The sequence below is a fragment of the Sylvia atricapilla genome, chromosome 10, assembly GCF_009819655.1.
Source record: "Sylvia atricapilla isolate bSylAtr1 chromosome 10, bSylAtr1.pri, whole genome shotgun sequence".
Classification (NCBI taxonomy): Eukaryota; Metazoa; Chordata; class Aves; order Passeriformes; family Sylviidae; genus Sylvia; species Sylvia atricapilla.
The window spans coordinates 10,289,141-10,309,658 of NC_089149.1; the positions used below are offsets into that span (position 1 = coordinate 10,289,141).

Here is a 20,518-nt window from a genome sequence, read left to right on the forward strand (position 1 = left end):
TGTCCAACACACATTTTGACATTACTTCGAGTTTTTCACCTTCGGGCATTTATTGCTCAGTCTCGTCAACTGCTGTGTGCTGCTTTAGGGATGTTATTCGTGCAGGTATCCCTCTTTAGCCTTGGAAACAGCACTTCTGCTATCCAGTCAGTGCTAAACAGGAGTGTGTCGCCTTCCTGTGCTGACAGCAGTTGGGCTGGCTGGCTGTAAGTGTTGGCATTGCTAAGAGTGAAAGTGATGAAGGAAAGCAAAAGCCCAGGACAGCTGGGTAGGATTACAAAGGACCAAAAAAACCATCCCAGGCAGAAACTTGGAGATGGACAAAGTGGGGTAGCCAAAGGTACAGTCAGATGGATGATCCATGCAAAAGACAAGACACTGAGTTCTTGGACTGGCACATCCTTACATGTGCAACAAGCATCTTGTTTTCACAGCAGGTGACAAATTGAGTTTTTCTTGGCCTCAGGCATCGGAAAAGGCGTATTTGTTACAAAGCCACTTGATCCTTTGGGGGCAGGAGCAGCTCCTGCTGAGGAGAGACAGGAATTTAGATGAGGTGGGGTGCAAAAGGTGATCTACTGCTGAAAGGTGATGTTGTTGCAAATTGTCTGCTACCATCTAACTCTGTTTTTCTGAGAGCCTCCAGAAGTAGGATGGCAAATGTATAATTGCTGCTCTCCCTTGTTGCCTGTTATCTTTCATGAAATTTGGGATGTTTTTGTCATTCAGCACTCTCCCCTGTGTTTCTGAACACTGTTCATGTAAATCCTTTCTTTACCTTTCTACATTGTCACCAAACACCTGGGTTCATGAGAGATTTCATTTTGCTAGTTAAAACATCCTGAAGATCAGGAGGTACTGAGTATGTTGTGAATACAAAAGCCATTCATCAGACCTGACTTTTACCTTCTGGATCTATTCCATAATTACACACATTTAAATCTGAGTAGCCTGGAAATCTTCCCTCTGTTGGTGTCAATGACGCTGTAAATAAAGTTACCAGTGATAACATTAAAATTTGTACTCTGTTACAGAGCTTAAAGGTTTGGAGTCAGAGCCATCTGATTTTCACATCTGCTAGGTATTGCTTATACCTTGGTAGAACTTTCTGCAAAGTCCATGAACACTTTGTTTCCTAGAACATAAATTTTTCAAACCCTTATGGTGGTTGTCAGAGAAAATGTGGCCAAATCCAAGTGGTAGCACATGATGTATCTACAGTCAGTGATGTTGCTTTTGAAGATCTGTTTGCATGCTCAATAATGGGGTGGGGAAAATTGCACTTCGGAGTTGGTGGTTTTTCCTTTACTCCTGGACTGGACTCTGCCTGCCATCCTGAAGATGAATTATCTATTTTTCATGTTTCAGAGTGCTTTGTAACCGTGTGTGCCTGAATGCATCAGCCTTTGGAAGTGACCATCTTCCCTTGAAACAGCTTTGTGATATCCAAGTGCCTGCTCTCTTGGGGTAAGGAAAGACATATACATACAGAGATTGAGAATGTGCTTGAGCAGAAGCAGAATGGGCAAAGAGAGGACAAGCAGCACTGCCTCAACTTGTAAATTTTGGAGATAGTGAACTTGTCATGGAGAGAGGGAATAAACTAAATCTGTCTACTGTAAATAAAACAAATCATAAACTTAAGTTGCAGCAAGGAAATTTAGCTGAGGTGTCAGTGAATGATCTGCATTAGGGATAGGTGAGTGCTGGACTGGATCCCCCCAGGAGGTTAAACAGTTTCCAAACCTTTCAGTCATGGAGAGGTTTAAGAACAAGTTGGAAGAGCAGTAGCAGGCATGCTTGTAGGAGAAATGCTCCTTCCATGTGGTGGAAAAAAAAGACTAGATGATTTCTGGAGGGTCCTACTAACCCACTGATGATTAGAAATGGGAATGTGTAAAATTCTTATCCTAACCACCTTATTCAAACTTGATAAGGTGCGAGGCAAAGCAGAGTGTATCTGCAGAATAAGCTGCATGGTTTGGTGAAGGCCTGGTGCAGCAGCAATTGACACTGGTGCTCAGTGTTTTTGTTACCTGAATGGTGATGCTATTCTGGAGGGAAGTATGGGCTCAGGCAGAAGAAGAGGTTTAATCCTCTGTTGTTGGCATGCAGTGTAAACTCATGGTAAAAACAGGAAGTTGTATGAGTTCTGGCTCCTTTGCAGTAAATTTCTGGAAGTTTGTGTCTGTCTATGCCCCTTGTAAGAGATTTGCTCTTGCTCCCAGGGGTGTTATCTCATCTACTTTATTGTGACATGAGAACGCAATGCTACAAGTATACTTATACTGACCAAAACACAAATACCATGTGGAACACAGAGAGAGAAACCAAGTGATTACTTTTCCTCTCTTTTTCTAGGGTTGATGAAGTGGAGAATGAGTTTCATTTTACTTCTCGTGCTCTTCTGTTCATGTTCTCCATTGTATTTCTTTGTCTTGTCTTGACAGCAAACACAGCAGGCTTTTCCTGAGTTTAAAAATGCTGGCTCACCAGCTAAGTCTTGAAATTATGTCCTGAAGATGGCTGCTCCTTTAGTTCCCTTGCTTCTTCCTCCTCCATCCCTTTGCTGGAAGCTGCCAATGACAAATGGAGCCTGGGCTCAGACAACCTCTAAGCCACTGTATGACAAGAGGGGTGTTCAGGTGCTTTGTCTTCCTTGGCCCAGTTAAGATCAGTGAGACAGGTGTCTTATCTCGTAGGGCATCTGGAATTCAGTTCGAAGTTCTTCAACCTCCTGGTGGACTTTGGTTTCTCTAGAATTTGCATTTCATCCATAATGTCAGCAAACACTGGTATCTGCCCTGGAGTTACACCAGTGTCTTATTGTTCCTTATCATCTTCTGCTTAGCAGAGATAAGCTGTTGTGTCTCAGGGGTATGGGGACATGGAAGAAACTTGCAAATAGCTCTAAGAAATGCAGATGATGTCAAGAAGAAAATAAGGAACGCCTTTCTGAAGTCACCTTTGTACATGTTTTTTTTTTTATTTTTTTTTCTCTTTTCTTTTTTTCTTCTCTTGGGCTTTTAAATTCCTGCAACTATCTGCTCAAATCTTGAACGCAAAATGCATTTGTGGAAAGATACAATTGACTGTGTTCCCCCATGATCTTTTGATCTCAATCAATCAAATAAATCCAAGACCTTGCAATTCACCTTGTTGCAAGGATGGTTAATAAGTTGAGGGGTTGTGCCAACAGTAGTGATGGTTTTCCAGCCTTGTGCCTTTTTTTTTAAATGTTACTCTTTTTTATGGTTCTGGCCTTTTGGACTGGTCAGGGTAAGATTATTTGCAAAGAATAGTCCATAAATATGCCTGTCAGGACTGGAGCTAACATTCGAGCGTTGCTGCTTAGCAGAAGAAAGTAATATGCCAAAGTTCAATTTAGATTTCCTTGCAGGGTTGAAAATTATTACAAGACTCACTTAACATGGCAGGGATGAGTCCAGCCACCTCTATGGGAGTGGCTCTTGTGTGGTCCTGCAGCACTTTATAGCTGTGTGCCTGGTTCAGTTGTCTGCTCCTGAAATTTGATGTCTGGCATCTCATGCTGGGGCTTGCTTGGGGTAGAGGAGCCCTGGATGCATCTCCTGGCTCTTTGAGGTGCCAGCTCAGTCGTTTGGTAGCTTCACTTGATTTAGCAACTGGTTTTTTTTCCCTGAGTGCTGTGCTCCTTGCAGTGCAGATGAGGGTTGGTGGAGCTGCTCTAAGCTCTGTCCTGCAAAGCCACCCTGTTCCCATCCTTGATCCTTGCCCTCAGTGCAAGCCAGTGTGGGTTGCAAGCATGGCTAAAGAGAGCCTGCGAGTGTCCTGTGAGTGTCCTGTGGTGTTTTGAGTTGTGTCCTGTGGGTTACCTGCTGTGATCTCTGAGCCCTTTGGGAATCCCACATTTCAATGGAAAGCCAGTTGGGTTTTCCCTGCTGTGACTATTCATTAAAAACTGTTCCTAGATATCTCCCACTTGATGTTTGCCTCCATGGAAGTGTGCATCATCTAGTGGTAAGTCCTGCTTTACTCTCAGGAAATATCATGGTGGTTATTGATGTTTCTGCTGTCCAGTCAGCAGAATTGACTTCTGTGGTGAAAACAGCATGAGGAGTGAAGCTGGAAACCAGCAGCTGCTATTTAGGCATTAACCTGCAGCACTTGAAAGCTACACAGTCCATTGTGTACAAATGGTCTCTTTAGAGTCTGGTCATGACTGTAAGTATAGTTTGCCTGAAGCATGTGGCACCTCTGAGTGTATTTTTTCTTCTTTCTGTAGATGAGAAAGTCAAGGTGCTGAAGACCACTTGAATTTTATTCACAGGAAGTTCGTGGCAGTGGATCCCTGAGGCTGAGTCTGAAACCCATGGGTTTGGCCGAAAAATCCCCTTAGGAAAAACCTACTTGTGGTGAAAAAAACTATGCCATCAATTGAGAAAGCAGACTGGGACTAGGTGGTGAAATAAAAGTGCAAAAAGCAGTGCAGCTTGTGGAAAGTCACAGAGCACCTCCATGCCACACCCCTGAGATGGCTCAGCAGCTCTTGGTCCAAATCAGCAGTGCTGTAACTTCAGTGAAGTGGATGGATCTGCTTCGCTGTCAGCACCAGCTGAAAAGCTGTGGAGTAAAAGAAATAAATTTGTCTTTAGGCCCATTATAAAATCCAGAAGTCATTTCTCCAGCACCTGTAAATATCTGAACCCTTTGCTGGATTTACCTGCCTTTCACATAGAAGGAGAGGATATGGGGAAAATAGCTAAGAGGGTGGCAGAGCAGTGCCTTAGTTGTGTGCTGCCACACCCTCACAAGCCTGGTGGCCATGCTGAGAGTGGGGGACAGCTGTCCCCATCCCCACAGACAGCTGCCATCCTCCAGGTGGCAAAGGAAAAGCCCTCCAGTGAGCAGGAGTTCTGCATGTCCCAGAAGGCAACACTCTCTTTTCTCATTCCAAATGGGACTGGCAATTAGCAGCAAGGGTAATCGCCACCTGGAATTAAATTCTGTGGAGGCATGAGAAATAGTAGGGTATATTTGGAAATATCTATTGCATATATATATTCCTCTTAAGAGAAACATGTTGGAGGTGCCATATCCATAAATACTAATAAGGCTGTTTGATTCCAATTTTCAGGTAAGATTAACATTTTATTGAGTATTATATCTGTCACATTCAATGCTTTAGTGTACCATCCTCTCAGGCTTATTAGCATAATTGCAGTGCTTAAGCAACAATAAAAAATTCAACAGTAAAATAGCGGTTAGCACAGGCAATTTGTTATCAAAAGCTTTTACTTAAGGACAGCTTTTGAGCATATTTATTATCCAGTTAGGGCTATACATTATTTTTATTTAGAAAAACAAGAGGGAAGCAATGTAGGAATATTTTTTTCTCTTTTACTGTCAAAATCAGGAGGCCTGAGAACTGGTCAACACGTTTTTCTCTTTCTTAAAAGCACCCAGGAAATTCACTTGGAGTGGGGAGGCAAGATAACAAAACAGACTCAGGTCTGGAGCAGGGCTGTGACGTTAATAACTCAGCAGAACAATTCTGTTAAATTCTGATGCTGACTGGAGTACCATTTTAAAATTCCTTCATTGCATCCTGGAGTCTGAAGATACTGTCCTATTTCCGTGTCTGATGGCACTGTCACTGGGGCAGTGCAAGGGCAGGAGTGGCCCAGGCTCACACTCCAGAGGTGGCAGCAGCCCAGGATGCAGTGCAGCTGTTGGGGTGCTGCTCCCACAGATGAGGGTAAGGACTGGACAGGACCTGCAGGAAAACAGACTTTGATATCAGTGCTGGTTGTCTCTGAGGCTGGAGCAGAGGAGGGTGGCCTGTCTGTGACACCCCTCCTCCTCCTGTACACCCCTCCTCCTTTCTTTTCTCACTTTGAAGACTCTTAGGGGAACAGTCCTTTTGCTGAAAAGCTGTAGTATGGGTGTGAATGCACGTGTTTGTGTGCCAGCACTTGCTCGTGCACATACAAAGTGTCTGTTGCCAGCATGGCAAGATTTTGTGTGAGTGTTTAAATTTTCAGCACATTTCCTGTGTGTACTTAAAAGATAAAGGTGAACCTCATAAATGAAGAAGTAAATGAGTTTTAAACAACACAAGAAGTCCTTAGACTAGGAGGTCCATCAAGAAAAACACATGAAATTGGCAAGAGGAAGGCTGCTGATGTGGTTGCTTGTGAGTCCTTTGCTGGTAGAGGCTTTTTACAGATCCCCTCTTTGTTTGTGTTTGCTTTTCCAACATCCTTCAGCCTGTGCTTGGGTCATTGTCCTTGTTCCCCAGATCTGTGCTCACCTTCAGCATCCTCCCTGTCACAGCAACCTTGGTGCCTCCCCTCTCATGTGTTTTCCTCATTTTTCCTTGTCCTGGGAGACCTCCTTTGCCTTGTGCTGCTTTTTCAGAGGTCACTCTTCCATCTTCTTGATGAATAACACAAGTGTGGGCCTGTTGCTTTGTCATTTTGGGAATACCCAAAGCCCAGGGTGAGGATCTGCCACAGCCCTGGAAATGCCTCGATTTGGCTCACAGTCTGGATAAGCAAGACAGGTAAACTTATCTGGTGTTTTTGCCCCCATTTTGACTGGTGTCTAAACTCACTGTGAGGAGAAGTGAAGGCAGTGCTGCTGCCCCAGGGAAGAAGCTTTTGTTCATAATGAAACAGGATGTGTAAGCAGGTTGTAGGAATTGGGAAGGGAGCACATGGAAACAGGTGAAACTAAATTTGGCACATATTAGAGAAGTGATGTGCTTGTGGGGTCCTCTTCACAAACACCCTCTTCTGTGAATGTCTGAAATTTGAAAGGAGCTGGTTGTTTCAGATCCTTTTTTTTTTTTTTTTGAAAGGGGTAAATACCCCAGTGTTATTCAGAGATAAATTTCAGACTCTGGGGTAGTTGTGTCTTCTGTTGGCACACAGCTCACTCTCATGAAACTGCCCAGCACTGCATGGTGTTTCGACTTTCTGTCAGCAGAGAACTTGGTGATGCTCCTGAGACTGTGAATACACAGAAACTGACTGTGGAGAACTCAACTTTGTGGGAACTTTGTTCTTGGTAGAAGTTTGACAGTGATTTGAATTGCAGTTGAAATATATGCTCTGTGCCTCCATGATCACCTCTAGAAATGGGGGGTCATTGCTGCTGACTTAGGAACAAGCAGGTTCCTGCACACCTCCCTATTGTTGCTCCTTCTGGCTCAGATCATCTGGCTTTAGTAGCCTCCAAGGCACCTGAGCATCTCCTGCTTGCATTTGGCCTTGTAGCTGGGCAATGCTGAGTACCTGCTGCTACAGCCAGGGAAACACAAAAAGACAGGTTATGGAGGGCTCTGTAGGCTGTACTCTGGTGTCAGGGTAGTGGAGCAATGACTTTTCTGTGAGAGGGTCTGAGTGAAGGGCTGAGAGACAGAGTCTGAGCATTGACACCATAATTCCTGCATTAAACTCCCCTGGTGAAGTGGGGAGCTCTGCTGGGATCTGGCTGCCAGCGCTGGTGACACTGCACAGCTCTCCTCAGTGTGGATGGGCAGGAATGCTGGGAGGAGAGGGCCTGTGGCTGGACACCGTTCCACATGTGAACATGCCCTCCCCAAGGAGGAAAGTGCCTACATGCTTCATGTGGGGAAAAATATGGCTGAAAGAATTTAGCAGTGATAAATGTCATAAAAAATACTTATGCTGGAATTTGTAAAGCCTGGAACATCTGTTCTCAACAGTGCTTTGATCACGTTGTGAGGCTTTTAAATGATACTTCTACGAATTAAGTGAGATCCTTATGGCTGCAGGATTCCTTTCAGTGCCCTTTTTTTCACGGAGCAAAAAGGCAAATTTCACAGGGAACATTACATGACTTGAAACACATATTTTAATGGTTAGTATCAACCAAACAATGTTTTATTAGGTGCTAGAAAAATGTTCCAGTTCCATACCCCAGGAAGCATTTACTTTTTTAGCTTATGGGAGCTGTACTTAAAAAAAAAATCAAGAATTCATTGCTTGTATGTTACCGTATTCAAGACCAAACCAAACATGGTGAAATGAGCTTAGATATATTGAAGCTGTTGTCAGAAAAGGTCCTTTTTGGGTTTTGTTTCCAGGCAGAGCTGCAGATGAGGCAGAGGATCTGTGTGTTATTCTGAGGGACCCACAGCAAAGAATGGAGAGACACTAAAGATTTACTTTCCTCAGTGCGCTGCCTTGGATTGAGCAGCTTTTGGTCATTCACTTTTCTTTGAGGATTTGTGCTTTTTCTGTCCCTTGGTTGTTTTAGCAGGCCTTCTGCCTTCCAGGGGCTGCGTTTTTGGGGCTGAAATCTTGTGATGCCAAATAACTTTGGTGATCTAAAGAGTGTGGAGAGCCCTCATGGCAGTTCCTTGCAGTGTCACCCCTGGCAGGAGGATTTCTGTTATGCAGGGAAAAGAATATCTCCTGGGATGTTTGCAGAAGCAGCCTGTAGGATGTGAGGGGCAGCCGGTAGGAGGGAGAAACTAAAGAGGAGATGTGGAACAAAGGGTGGGTCTGCTCTTATGCTAGGTTTATGTGTTCAAACTTGAGAAATCTTTTCCTGCTGCTGCAGCCAGCAAGTCTGGCAGCTCCCAGTGGGATGCTGGGCAAGGCTTGTTGCTCTCATCTCCCTTCCCTCCCTGGGATGAATGAATGGACCTGTGTGTGACCCCACAGCTCTACCCAGCAATCAAAAGCCTGGGAAACTTAATAGTTTCTTCATTTAAAGACTGTCCAAACTGTAAAAGGAGGTAAAATTATGGTCATAAATAGCAGAGAAGGAATATGGATGGCCTTTCTAGTAAGGTTCTGGGTGTCAGGGGTTAATATTCAAAAACTAAATTGTTTAATTCCTCCAGCACCCAACAGGTGAACAGGCGGCTTATTGCTGTGACATATCCATTTATAGCAGTTTTCCTTTGCTAACACCTGTGACTCAGTTCTGTTACATACTTATGCTGTCTGTTAATTATTTACCAGTGATTTACAAGTACAGAGTGCAAATAAAATGCTTTTATGCAGGAGACTGCATTGTACACACAGGATTCCTGGGAATTAGGGCACTGTACAATCCCATCAATAGCCCTGGAGTTCTGATGGAGAAGTCCTTGTATGTACATGATGAAGAGGCAGCCTCTTGCCCTCCAGAACTGGCGCTCAGGGGGGCTGTGATGTTAGTAAAGAGCTCACTACACACAAGGCTGTGGTATATGGGGGATCTGTGTCCTTTGCTTCCTTGCAAGATCAATTTTTGCCATTTTAAATTACTTTCTTCCCCCTTGACAAAGGCTCATTCTAATTCATAAGTGATGGCAGCAGCAAACTGTTTTTAAAAAAAGCTCCATGACATGATGGGCTTTTTTTTTTTAAGAATAAAGTAGTATAAAAGTCTAGTAGCAGATAGAGTTCTGACTCAGCTCGTAACTTATGATCCTGTGCTATTTCTGTAACGTTTCTAGCTTATGACCAAATTTTTCTAATATTAGGACATTGCCATAGAAAGTGTGTCAGTCCCTGGCTGCCAGAACTTGTCACTGTACAGAATATATACACTTCCAAGCAAGTGTGCAGGAGCAGGCCAGTAAGTTGTCTGTTGTGGTTTTAAATTGCTGGAATTTTTTTTTCCCTTGTCTGTTTGTTTTTGGTTGTTTTTGTTGATTTGCTTAGCAAACAGAGTTGTGCAGAACAACATAGTTGCTTTTTATTTCTCACGCAGTCAGGCACCAGGCTCCCATCCCCAGCTGTGCCTCGTGCAACTGGAGTTGCTTTGCTGGTAGATTCTTCAGCCAGTACAAAATGCTGAAAGTCAATTCAAGCTGTATCAACTGTATGGATTTTATGGAAGTTGCGGATCTGGTCATACAGCTTGTGGTTTTAGTGAAGAGGTGGTTTGGGAGATGGTTGTCCCATTATAAGCAGGCAAGAAAGTACATGCAAAGTTTCTCTAACCTCGGGGAATGTGTGTGTGAACAAATAAGCATCTGTGTTGCAGAGAACATGATTACTGAGGAAATCCCAAAGTTTATGAGTAGGATTTTTTATAGGTTCAGATCTGCTGTGGTTTCAGAAACTTAAGGACACTTAAAATAATGGAACTCCAGGTAGTCCAGCCACACATGCATGACACACAGCAGCAAAGCCATCCTTGTGTTTAGCACTGCTGATCAGCTTGCTAATGCAACATCTGCTCTGGGATTTTGCATTTAATTTTTGTCTGGATAATAAAGAGGAATGCAGGGCTAATGATCTGTGCCCTGTTTCCCTTCAAAGTGCTTTATTTACTCTTTGTGGCTGCTTTTTTATGGTTCTTTGCAGCAGCCTTAAAATGTCAACTGACCTGAAGAAACCAACAATGGATGCCTAAAAAAGTCCAAAAGAAAAGCAAGGAAGGATGTTGCTTTCTAGCTTTTCATGTGAGCACCTTGTAATCAGACTCCCTTTGATTAAGTAACCAGCGAAGCCTATTCATGTGTACTCCAATTAAAATTTAATGAAGCAAGAGGATGTATTTGTATATGTTGACTAATGCAGGAGGAATAGATTCCTGTAACTCTGCTCTGCAAGCCCTTTCCTTTGCCATCAGGGCTGGATTTACTAGAAAGCTCCTCAGCAGCTGTGGACCTCCCCTGGCATGAGCAATCCTCACAAGTTTGTGCTCTTGTGCTCACAGCTAGAGGTGATGATGTCCTGAATGTGGAAGAGCAGAGCTCTTTTGTGGGGCACAGCCCTATCAATGAAGCTTGGCTGATTGCAAGAGCTGAGGCAGGGCTTCTGTACTAATGTGCTCCATTGGAAAAGATCAGGAATTGCTGGATGTATGTGTTGTATCCGTCCTGGTGTCAGCTGTATGAGTGGAGCTAGAAATACCAAGAAGGGAAGCCCTGTGAGCCCTGATTTTTAAGTAGGAAACGGATGTTCAAGAGGAGTCTGTATGACAGCTAAGCTGGTGTCAGAAAACAGCCAGGCTTTTTGTGCCTCTGCCTTTGCTGTGGGTTTATTGGCCAGTTGCTTTGGTACCTGTGTTCCCAGAGGGATATGGGCCTGCTTTGCAGAGTATTTTGTTTCTAACATCACAGGGAACACACAGACATCTGTGTGGATAATGAAACGACCTGTGAGGAGGCTTGCTTAATTTGACACTCTCTCCATCTCTTCCCATGGATTTCTACCTCTGGGACAGCTGCAGAGCGGCTGCATCACCTCGCACCCAGGATGGGGATTGGAGAAATCATACTCAGATCTCACCTGCTCTTTACACAGCACCCTGTGACTTCAGCTTTGTGCAGGGACTGATATCCCTCCTCTGGAGTGGAATGTGGCAGTGGGGTGATGCTGCACAGCTATGTTAAATGCCATTTTTGGACAAGCAATGAAAGATCCTGCTGTATCCACTCACAGCAATGGGCTGGGCGACAGAACGGAAATGCCATGGTGGAATTTGCCTTTGCTGCTGACCCTTGCATGACATGTGAGAGCTCCTCATCACCAGACCTTTGTTTTGCCTTACCCAGAATACAAAGCAGTATTTCATTGGCATGGCTGGCTGTTTTCCTTCTGTCTTGACTCAGTGGCAGAAGTGCAGCAAGCTTTGCAGAGACAGACTGAGTTTTCCAGTTATCATCTGCTTCAACCCCAGTTCCATCCTACCAAAGCTCTCACTTGGGCTGTTGCAGTGAAGTGCTCAAGAAGCCTTCAAATGGAGATGCAGCTCTGGAGCTGAGATCTTGGCCTTCATTTTTGGCCTGGAAAGCTGCTCTTGGAACAGTAAGCATGAGATTTCTCTTGAAACCTTCTTTGTGTGCCTTTCTGAAGAAATAGCTGGAAGGAGAAGACCTGTCAGTTGAGCTCTAAAAGAGAAACCTATTGGCTCTGAATACACTGGGGACATTATTTAAGGTCAGTTGATCTGTGAGAAGGCACAACTTATCTAATGCAGCCTAAGGTTAGTTATGCAACAGACAGGCTGTTCTTTGTTGTGAAGAACAACTTCAGTGTGTGCCTGCGAAAATCAAAAGTCTTGCTGAAGGCATGTTGTGTTCTGGCTGGAAGCTATTGGGTGTCCTCCTCTAGTGATTTTCCTTCTGTAGTAGATTAGCATCACGGAAAGGGTTCCAGTGGGAAAGGCACTCAGCCCTTGCAGGCTGCAGGGTGGAGCTGCCAGCAGATGTGTGCTCTGGTGGGTGCTGGTGCAGGACCATGTGCATTGCTTCAGACCAGCTTTTACTTCTGTCTGTTCTCCTCTTGTATCTCTGTGTCATGGACCAGGTCACTGGATGGTCTAGCTGCCTACACAGGGCACTGTTTTAAAGAAAACACTGCATAAGGAGTGTTTTCTGACTTCTAAAGAGAGACATGTAATAATTTGTTGTTTATATTGGTTTGAAATACGACATTTGCAGTGTGCTGGCTGCATGGCACTGACATCTCCTTTCTTGGAGAACCTTTCTCTCCCCCTCATCTCTTATTAAACAGGCTGCCCTGCCAAAGTGCCATTAAGTCTCCAGAGAGACTCAGCAAATAGAAGAAAGAGTATTTTTTTTTCTTCTAAAGTAGAATTGGTCTCCTGTGCCTTGTGGAGTAGGTAAGAGTGAGCAGTTCTGGGTAGGCATTTTTGGGTTTGACTATCTGTGTACAGTGAAAAATGTTTTATTGCTTGTGCAAAGGTAAGCATAATATCCAGCAGGATTGCCTGATATGCTTGTGGATTGTCTTCTTTCTGTGCTTTCGATTTGTGTGGTATGTAGAGTAAGGTTTAGCATTTGCAAAATGAGGGTATTTCAACCAGCTTTGGACAAATACTGGTCCTGTGTGGTTTGTTAGCTGTGCATTCCTGGGCAGAACTGCAGGGTGGTGGAAATAATAAAATACCTTGAGCTTTTTTTATTTTTGAGGACTTTATGTAAGATACAGAAAAATTAAACCTTAAAAGGAAGTAACCAAGGTGGATATTTATAATATAATCAAGTTACCAAGTCATAAAATGCTGGTTTTTCTCGAAGTTCAGAATTATATACAAACACCTTGATGAAACCCATATTTTCTGTGATGGAAAGGTGATGACTCTGATGTGGTGTGGCAGTGGGAGAGCAAACTGGGGTGGCTGCAGCAGTCCCTGGTTTGGGTGCCTCAGAGAAGGAGATGTTCTGAGCTCAGTGGGAGTGTTCCCATCTCTCTTGATGCGGCTTGGGACCAAAAGGGTTTTTCTGAGTTGCCTCTTGCTCTGAAAACTTTTCTGTTCTTATAATCTCCCTTTGAAGTACACTCAGGTGTTGTAGTTAATAAGAAATTTCCCCTGCTTTACAAAGATCAGACTCTGCCTTCCCCCTTCCAACGTCCAAAATGATTAGCAGCTCCTGTGAATCCAAGTGTATGGATTTTATGAAGACCCCTGACAGCCAAGGGTGATTGTGTTCTCCTTGAGTGTTTCCTAACTAGGGGCAAATCAATGGATGAAGGGGCACTGTACATGACATCTATTAATTACACTGTCCCCTTACCTATAACGCACTAGAAGAGGGTCTGAAAGTCAGCCCCCTGTGCCCTGGCTAATTGATAGAGAAACAAATTGATACAAATTAATTAAACTGATTCCTAAAAAAAAGAAAAAGAAAAAAAGAAAGAAGCTGTTTGTTTGGTAGCTGGAATTGGAAGGAGCAGTTGCAAACTCAAGTACAACATACAGCAGTGTAAGATACTTGTTTGCAGCAGCCCCCCTGAATGGTCCCACCAACCCCACAGTGCCCCACACTAAATGCTTGGGGATAAAACACTTCTGCTGTTAATGCTGCATCAAATGAGGGCATTGTGGAGCATGCCTGGGGCAATGGGCTGGGGGATAATTACTGTGTCCTTCCCTTAGATGAGCTGATTTTGAAGCTTTACCATCCCGACTTTTGCAGCACACATTCAGCTGAATATGACATCAGTGTTAAGAGCTGTGGCACTTGTGGTTACGGCCTTGGGATTCCTTATATTTACTTTCTAGGGAACTAAAATTCAAAGCAGCTTTTATGGCTGTCATGACAATACTGTCAGTTTCAAAAGAGGTGGCTAAATGTGCACTGACCTTTAACTAATAGGCCATATCCTATTTTCTGTGTGTTTCCAATTAGGAGAAGTATGCTACAAAATTTTAAAAGAAATCGTTAAAAGAGAAAAGTTACTTAATTCTAAGACTTCTGCTTTTTCCCAAAATAAAAACAGTGAATTTTTGTTTTAGGGCAGAAGGTTTCGTGCGACTACTATTATAAGCTGGAAATCAAGATTTAATAATAGCACGTACCATCTGTCACCAGTGGTGGAAGAACAAGAATGAACCCTTGACTGCTGTAAGCACTTTTAATTTGCAGCTTGGAGTGAAGTTGCAGGACTTCACATCCGTCTGTGGAGGAGAGGACGGGATTCTTGATTACCACTGCTGATTCTCTTTCTGAACTTTTGGGATTTTAGCCCTGTGAATTGCAAGTGCAATATCTTGTTCTTGCTTGATGTGGTGTTGTGCCTTCAGAGTAAAATAAAGGAGGATGCTGACTATGTCAAGCTTGACTCAGGTCTTTCTGAAGCCAGCCAGTTGTTACCAATAAAAGCTGGAGCAGCTCTGTGGGAAGCCAAAGATGAGTTTTTTTCACGTGTTTTGATGGTGGTGGGAGGTGATGGGCACATCTGGCTGAGACAAAGAAGGGTGTCTCCCAATGCTGCTTTTTAGAGGCTGCATTCCTCCTTATTTTCCTGGATGTACATTGCAAAATAATTTTATATCTTTGTTCCTAAGACTTGGATGTATTTTTATGAGCCATGGTGGATCTCTAACTACCTTAAAAAAAGCAGAGCATATTTTTCCACTTTTTAAAATGTACTTTGCTAAATAGGTATTTTTGTCAAATTGCAGTTTCCTCCAAAACATAATTCTTTATATAGAAAATAGAATTCCACCTCTCCTAGACCTTTGCTAACAGCTGTTCCACTAGCTAAATGTCACTGAATTAAAAAGAAATAAAATAAGAACATGATGGCTTTGGATAGATTTTAGTTGACTGTTTCGGTCCTAGGTAGAAGTAATCCTGCTCTTTTCTGAATGTGGGGATATTCTGGGGATTGCCACCCTGCTATTCTAGCCTGCAGAGCACTGTGAAAGTGCAGCATTTCTGGAAGGCTGGGATATGTGTATAACGTGTACATGGCTTTTGCCAGCCCAGAGAAGTGCTGGGGCAGCCGTGTGGACACTCTAGAACTGAGTGTGCTGCTGGTTTTGGCAGCTCAGCCTTTAGAGCTGACCTATAACAAAGCTGATGCAATGGGATAGTTTCAGGTTGGGGTGTGTAGGAAAAGGGGACCCGTGCCAGCCTTTTGAAGGTTGCTTTGATTTGTTGCTGGGCACAGTGAGGACTCCTGGGGTATTATCTGAGGATTAAGTGCAACATTAAACATTGGAGCTTGCTTGTCAAAGAAAGGGCAGGTTATCAAAATATGATTTATAACCAACAGTTTACTACTAGCTACAGTAATTAATATGGAACATGATGGGGCCCATCATTAATGTGCTTTGTTGTCTCAGCTTGCATGACTGCTGCTGGCAAGGCTGGCTTCTGAGGCTAATGAGGGACAGGGAAGAAAGAAATCTGTGCTGCTGTTAGCTGATGGTAATATCTCTCCAGGTCACACACTGTACCGTGCATTGCATCTGATCACAAATCTCAGCCAGGCATACTTGTCCAATAAAGGCTGCTTTTCCAAATTCTTGCTTAGAGAGACAAGAATTACTGTTTGTGCCGAGGTCACTCTGAGCCAGTGACAAACTCTGTTGGCATTAGGATGGGGGAACGGTGCACAAGCTGGTCTGGAGGATAGGAGAAATCTTGTCAGTGGTCCAAATCCTACTCAGGTTATTGATGAGGGAAGGCAGTTAATCTCTAGCAGTGGTGATTGGTGAACTTGTCTGAGGGAGAAGAAAAACAGAAGTGGCTTTTCCAACATTCTCTCATGGCCAAGCGCCCAGAGGAGGGCAAGGGCTGGTGCTGTGCTGCTGATGGGAATCAGCTGGCAAGGAGCTTGTGGTTAGTTTGAGATGGGTCCCACTTCCTGATAGCCCATCTCGTGCTGCCTGAGAGCTGTGTGACTTCAGCAGTTTTATCACACTAGTTTCCAGAGTGATGTTTGGAGCCATTCCCAGCATTGGGTTTAGCTGCAGCAGCAGCAGCTGGAGCTCCTTTCTGGTGTTTTGGTGATGAAGGGTAGGGTAGCTGATGGCTCTCCTAAGATGTGTCAAGAGTTCATGTTACAATAAACAAAACTGTTTCCATGCTCTGTTTGCTATGTCAAGTCTGGGTTTACCTGTATTCCAAAGACTGATACCACAATGCCATCCAAATTTGAGAAATACCTGCGGCTGGAGGGATGCAGGATGCAGTCAGGTCTCCTGCATGAAAATATAGCAGTGAGGAAACCAAGTGCCTTTGAAATTTGGTGTGCTTGAGCTCCATGGTCACCATGATCAATTGTGACCATGATTTAGAAGAATATTTTTGGCTTACTCTTCCTTACTTTAAACATTTTGATTGAACAGCACTTTTTCACCTGCAGCTGCCCATGGTGACAACACCTAGCTGGGGCACTTTTACAGCAGAGTGTGGTGTACCTTAGTTTCATTGAGCATTGCCCAAATAGTTGAGAAGGACGTCTTTAAGAGTGTTGTGATAATCCAAGTTTAGCTGCTGGTATTTCCCAAGAGCACCAGGGTTGTCTGCAGGAAGACATCAAGGTTTCAGCCGTTCTGCTGCAACTGGAACCAGGTAAGCAGTAGTCTCATGGTCCTCTCTGTACATCTCTTCCAAACATGTCTTTTTAGGCATGTTTGGTCATCTAATCAGATACATTCATTTCATGTTAAGAACATGACATGACAAATGGTACATTAGGCAGTTTCATTTCCATGGCCTTGGTTAGAATGGTTTTTGCCATGTGCGTTTAGTCATCCCTGTTGCTTACTGTAAAAGGCTGGAGGGATGTGTCTTGTGGGGGATTATATACACCTGTCATGTCCTTTTTAACAGATCTCAGCACTTGACTTCCTTACTTATCCCATAAAGGAGTCCCTTGAACATTGACTAATCCCACCAGGATTTTTGCAGTCTGGTTGAAAGCCAAGTCCTCTGTGGTTGGGTGCAAGATGCATCGAGGAGTTTGAACATTTGTGTCCTGTCTTGCCTGAATTAATCGAAGTCGAGGCAGCTGGGTGACTGGGTAATGCAGTTTAATGTCATCATTATTAAATTAACACCAGATAGGGCATGATGATTTTATGACCATTACCAATATTTGTATGCAGACTACGAGGCTGGCCCAGAGAGATGCAGAATGGGGCATCACTGAGAAGTGGAGACTCTTTAGTATATGAGTTTCGTAGGTTTGCACTACAGAGCTGACAAGATGACTCAGTACAAGGTTGAAAACCTTGCTGTTGCTGGTTCACTTTGCTTCTTCAGAAATATTTAGTATTCTAGTTGATTTCAGATTTTTGTTGTTGAATTGATGCTTATGCTTTAGCAGCAGGAGATTTTTCTCTTTAGGACTTTCAGTATATTTGACAAAGATACATTTCTTTGAGACCCACAGGGAGAGCAGTCGTAGATTGTGGAGTGGAGCACATGGCCAGAAACAACTATCTGGAAATTAACATTTCTGGCTAAAATATCAGTGCTCTTGTCCATTGCAGAGAGGGCCAAAATGGTATAAATGGCTCAGTTTGGTTTGATGCGAGTAAATTACACATCCCCAGTAATTGCAGTGTCTTCCCATTTTGAGAGTTCTTCAGAAATTTTTCTAGAATTAGATTTGTGCTTTGCAGAGATGGGGGCAAATTTTAAACATTTTGAAATCTTTTGAAAATAGTAGCAGTCTAATCACAATAAATAGCACAATAATGATGTATACACAGTGGTTCAAGTATTGCTTAATAATCTTTACCCCACTGCATATGGTGCATTGAGCCTGTCAGCATGAATTTCCATGGAATTCTAGTTGCTCTTCCAAACATAAAAATAGTCCTTTTCCCCAAAGTAAGGTTTGTGTTTGCTGCCTCATCTATCTGTATAGACAGACACATGCATAGGTAGATTTGGTAGCAGAAGGGATGTCTTGGGTGGTTTCATGCTGTATTAATGAGGAGTGTGTTGTCAGCAGGTTTTCCAGTATTTGTTAAAGGTTTGAAAGGGTAATAAAATCTTGTTGGGAAAATTGATCTAATTTTGAGATTGAGAGGTGTGAGAATAAAAGATGTTTTACTGTAAATTGTAGGTAGATAACAACAGAAACTTGAATATTAGAAGAAACTGGGTATCGCACAAACCGCACACTTTCACATCACTAAAACAAGAGCTGTGCTCACACAGAAACATGAACCTCTTTGCAAACCACAGAAAGTAAAAGGGAGCTCTCCTGTTTCATTATTGATCTAATTGCTCTTTTCTTGATATGAGAAACAATATGAAATGCTCTTGAATATTCCAGTACACACAGAAACAGACCATTACTTTTGGAAACTTTTAAAGGCATAGCACATAGTGGTAAATAGCAAGGTCATTTATTTATGAGAGTCACAACTGCCTACCTAATGCCACTTAATTGTTCTACTGGAACTGAATATGTTATGGCTTTGATGAGAACTTTCCACTCGGGAGTGATATTAAATGGAGGGAGCCCAGCCCATATTTTCACGTGATTAAATTTGGAAGATCTGTTGCTGCAATCCTTTTAAGTAAGTCTTGTTTCAAGAAAAGGTCCTTTTTAGAGTACCTTAGTGTTGGAGTGCTTTAAAGCTCCCTTCTAACCCAAATTGCTCTGCAGTTCTTTCTGGTCGTTGCCTTTATCTATAATCTCTTTCCTTTGGTTTACAATCCCATTTAAGACCAAGTTTCCTGAGTAACCTGAAAGTTTGGGCCTGCGGGACTTGTGCAAAATGTGTGTGGTTAAAACCTTGCCGTGTTTGCATGTGAGAACAAACATGCATGGGAATGAGGTTCCTGGATTGATCCAGTAAAATCTGGGCGTGTTTCAAAGCTGTGAGAGTCTGACAAGCCGAGCTTTTCTGGGGGGGAGCTGTGAAGGTGAGCGTCAGTCTGTGCTCACCTCCGTGTTTTACAACACTCCTCCATTTATGGTCTCCACCAGCTCTGCTGCTCCGCCTGCTCCTGCCAGCAGTCTCACCTCCTACTCTTCTGCCAGGCTGAGCAGATCTGGAGTCTGCTGGCTGCAGGCAGTGCCAGCTCCCTGACAGCCCTTCTCGAAGCTGTGGCAGAGCTGACACCAAGGGGATCCTTGCTTCTCCTGGGCTTTTGGAAGTGGCTTTCTCCACTGGCACTGGACACATTTTCTTTCCCTTGTTTCAGTAACTTATCTCTTGCTCAGTTTTTGCAACTTAAAAGCACCTGTGTCACCAAATTTGGGACTCTGATGGAATGGTTTGTGTTTGAAGGAACCTTAAAGATCATCTTCTAACTCTTCCCTTGGCAGAGACACTTTCCATTAGACCAGATGGCTCAAAGCCCCATCTGACCTGGACTCTCAACTAGAATTGCACAGTGGCTTTTTTTTTTTTTTTTTCTAGTGCATAGTTCATCCAAAACACCCAATGGTGAGAAATAAGCACGATGCAACCTTTAATAGAAGATTTTTGAAGCAGTTTAGTTCATTTTGAGAACTACTTTTCACTTCCTAAAAACTCCAGCACTTCAAAATGGTCTTGAGATTTGCAGAACAGATCACTTCCAAGAGTAGCTAATAATAAAAGGTGGAGAGGAAGAGTGACTTCTCTTAATAGCTTGTTCTTAAGACATCTAAATGACTTGTTTGATGAATCAGTGATGATTTTTTTTACCTGAATCTCCTGGCAGTTCCCTTTAACTGTATGGCATGTTAAGCTTGCTGTAATTTTCCTTTCTTATTTGTTGAATTTTTTCCCCTCCCCAACAAAACCAAAATTCATTAAGTCTGCTTGAATCAAGATGAGGACAAGTCTTCCAGCTGTCAAGAATATGATTGCATGGCTGGAGAGATGCCACTGCTACAGAGAAAAATGGTGTGGTAGTAGTTTTTCAAATTGGTGTTCAAACCCATGTGCATTTTAAGGGCATTTTCTTTTGAATAGTCATGCAGTCCCAAGGTACCGAAGACAAACTCAAACATGCCTATCCAAAAGTCAGCCTCTCAGAAATCTTAGGAACTATCTGGCTTTGGGTCTCTGCTTTTGGTTTAGGCAGATCAGGCTGAAACCAGATTTGTTTGCATCTGTGCACCAAGTTTTGTTTTGTTTTCTTTCTGGAATAGCAGCTGTATATATAATGTAACGTGGGAAAAGATGAAGTAAACGTCTTTCAGAAAAGCTTTAACAGACATTTGGCAAAAAAGTAAGAAAAAGATGGTTTTTTTCATTGTTTCCTCAGAGCTCAGCAAACCATTCTTTTGAGTCAAGGTGAACTGTTGATGTATTTGCAGGACTAAATAGCTGTTTCTAAAATGCAGATAAA

General features: G+C 43.1%; 1 protein-coding gene across 5 annotated transcripts in view; it reads left to right on the forward strand.

Moving 5' to 3' along the window:
• LPP (LIM domain containing preferred translocation partner in lipoma) overlaps positions 1-20,518 on the forward strand; it is a 318,669-nt gene that overhangs the window by 61,658 nt on the left and 236,493 nt on the right. For 4 of the 5 annotated variants that reach the window (XM_066325946.1, XM_066325945.1, XM_066325948.1 and 1 more), the window contains one exon: positions 1,369-1,467. The exons of the other annotated variant lie outside the window; for it this stretch is intronic. The gene's annotated coding sequence lies outside the window, so the exon portion shown is untranslated. The remainder of the gene's footprint in view (positions 1-1,368; positions 1,468-20,518) is intronic. 5 annotated transcript variants of the gene reach the window in all.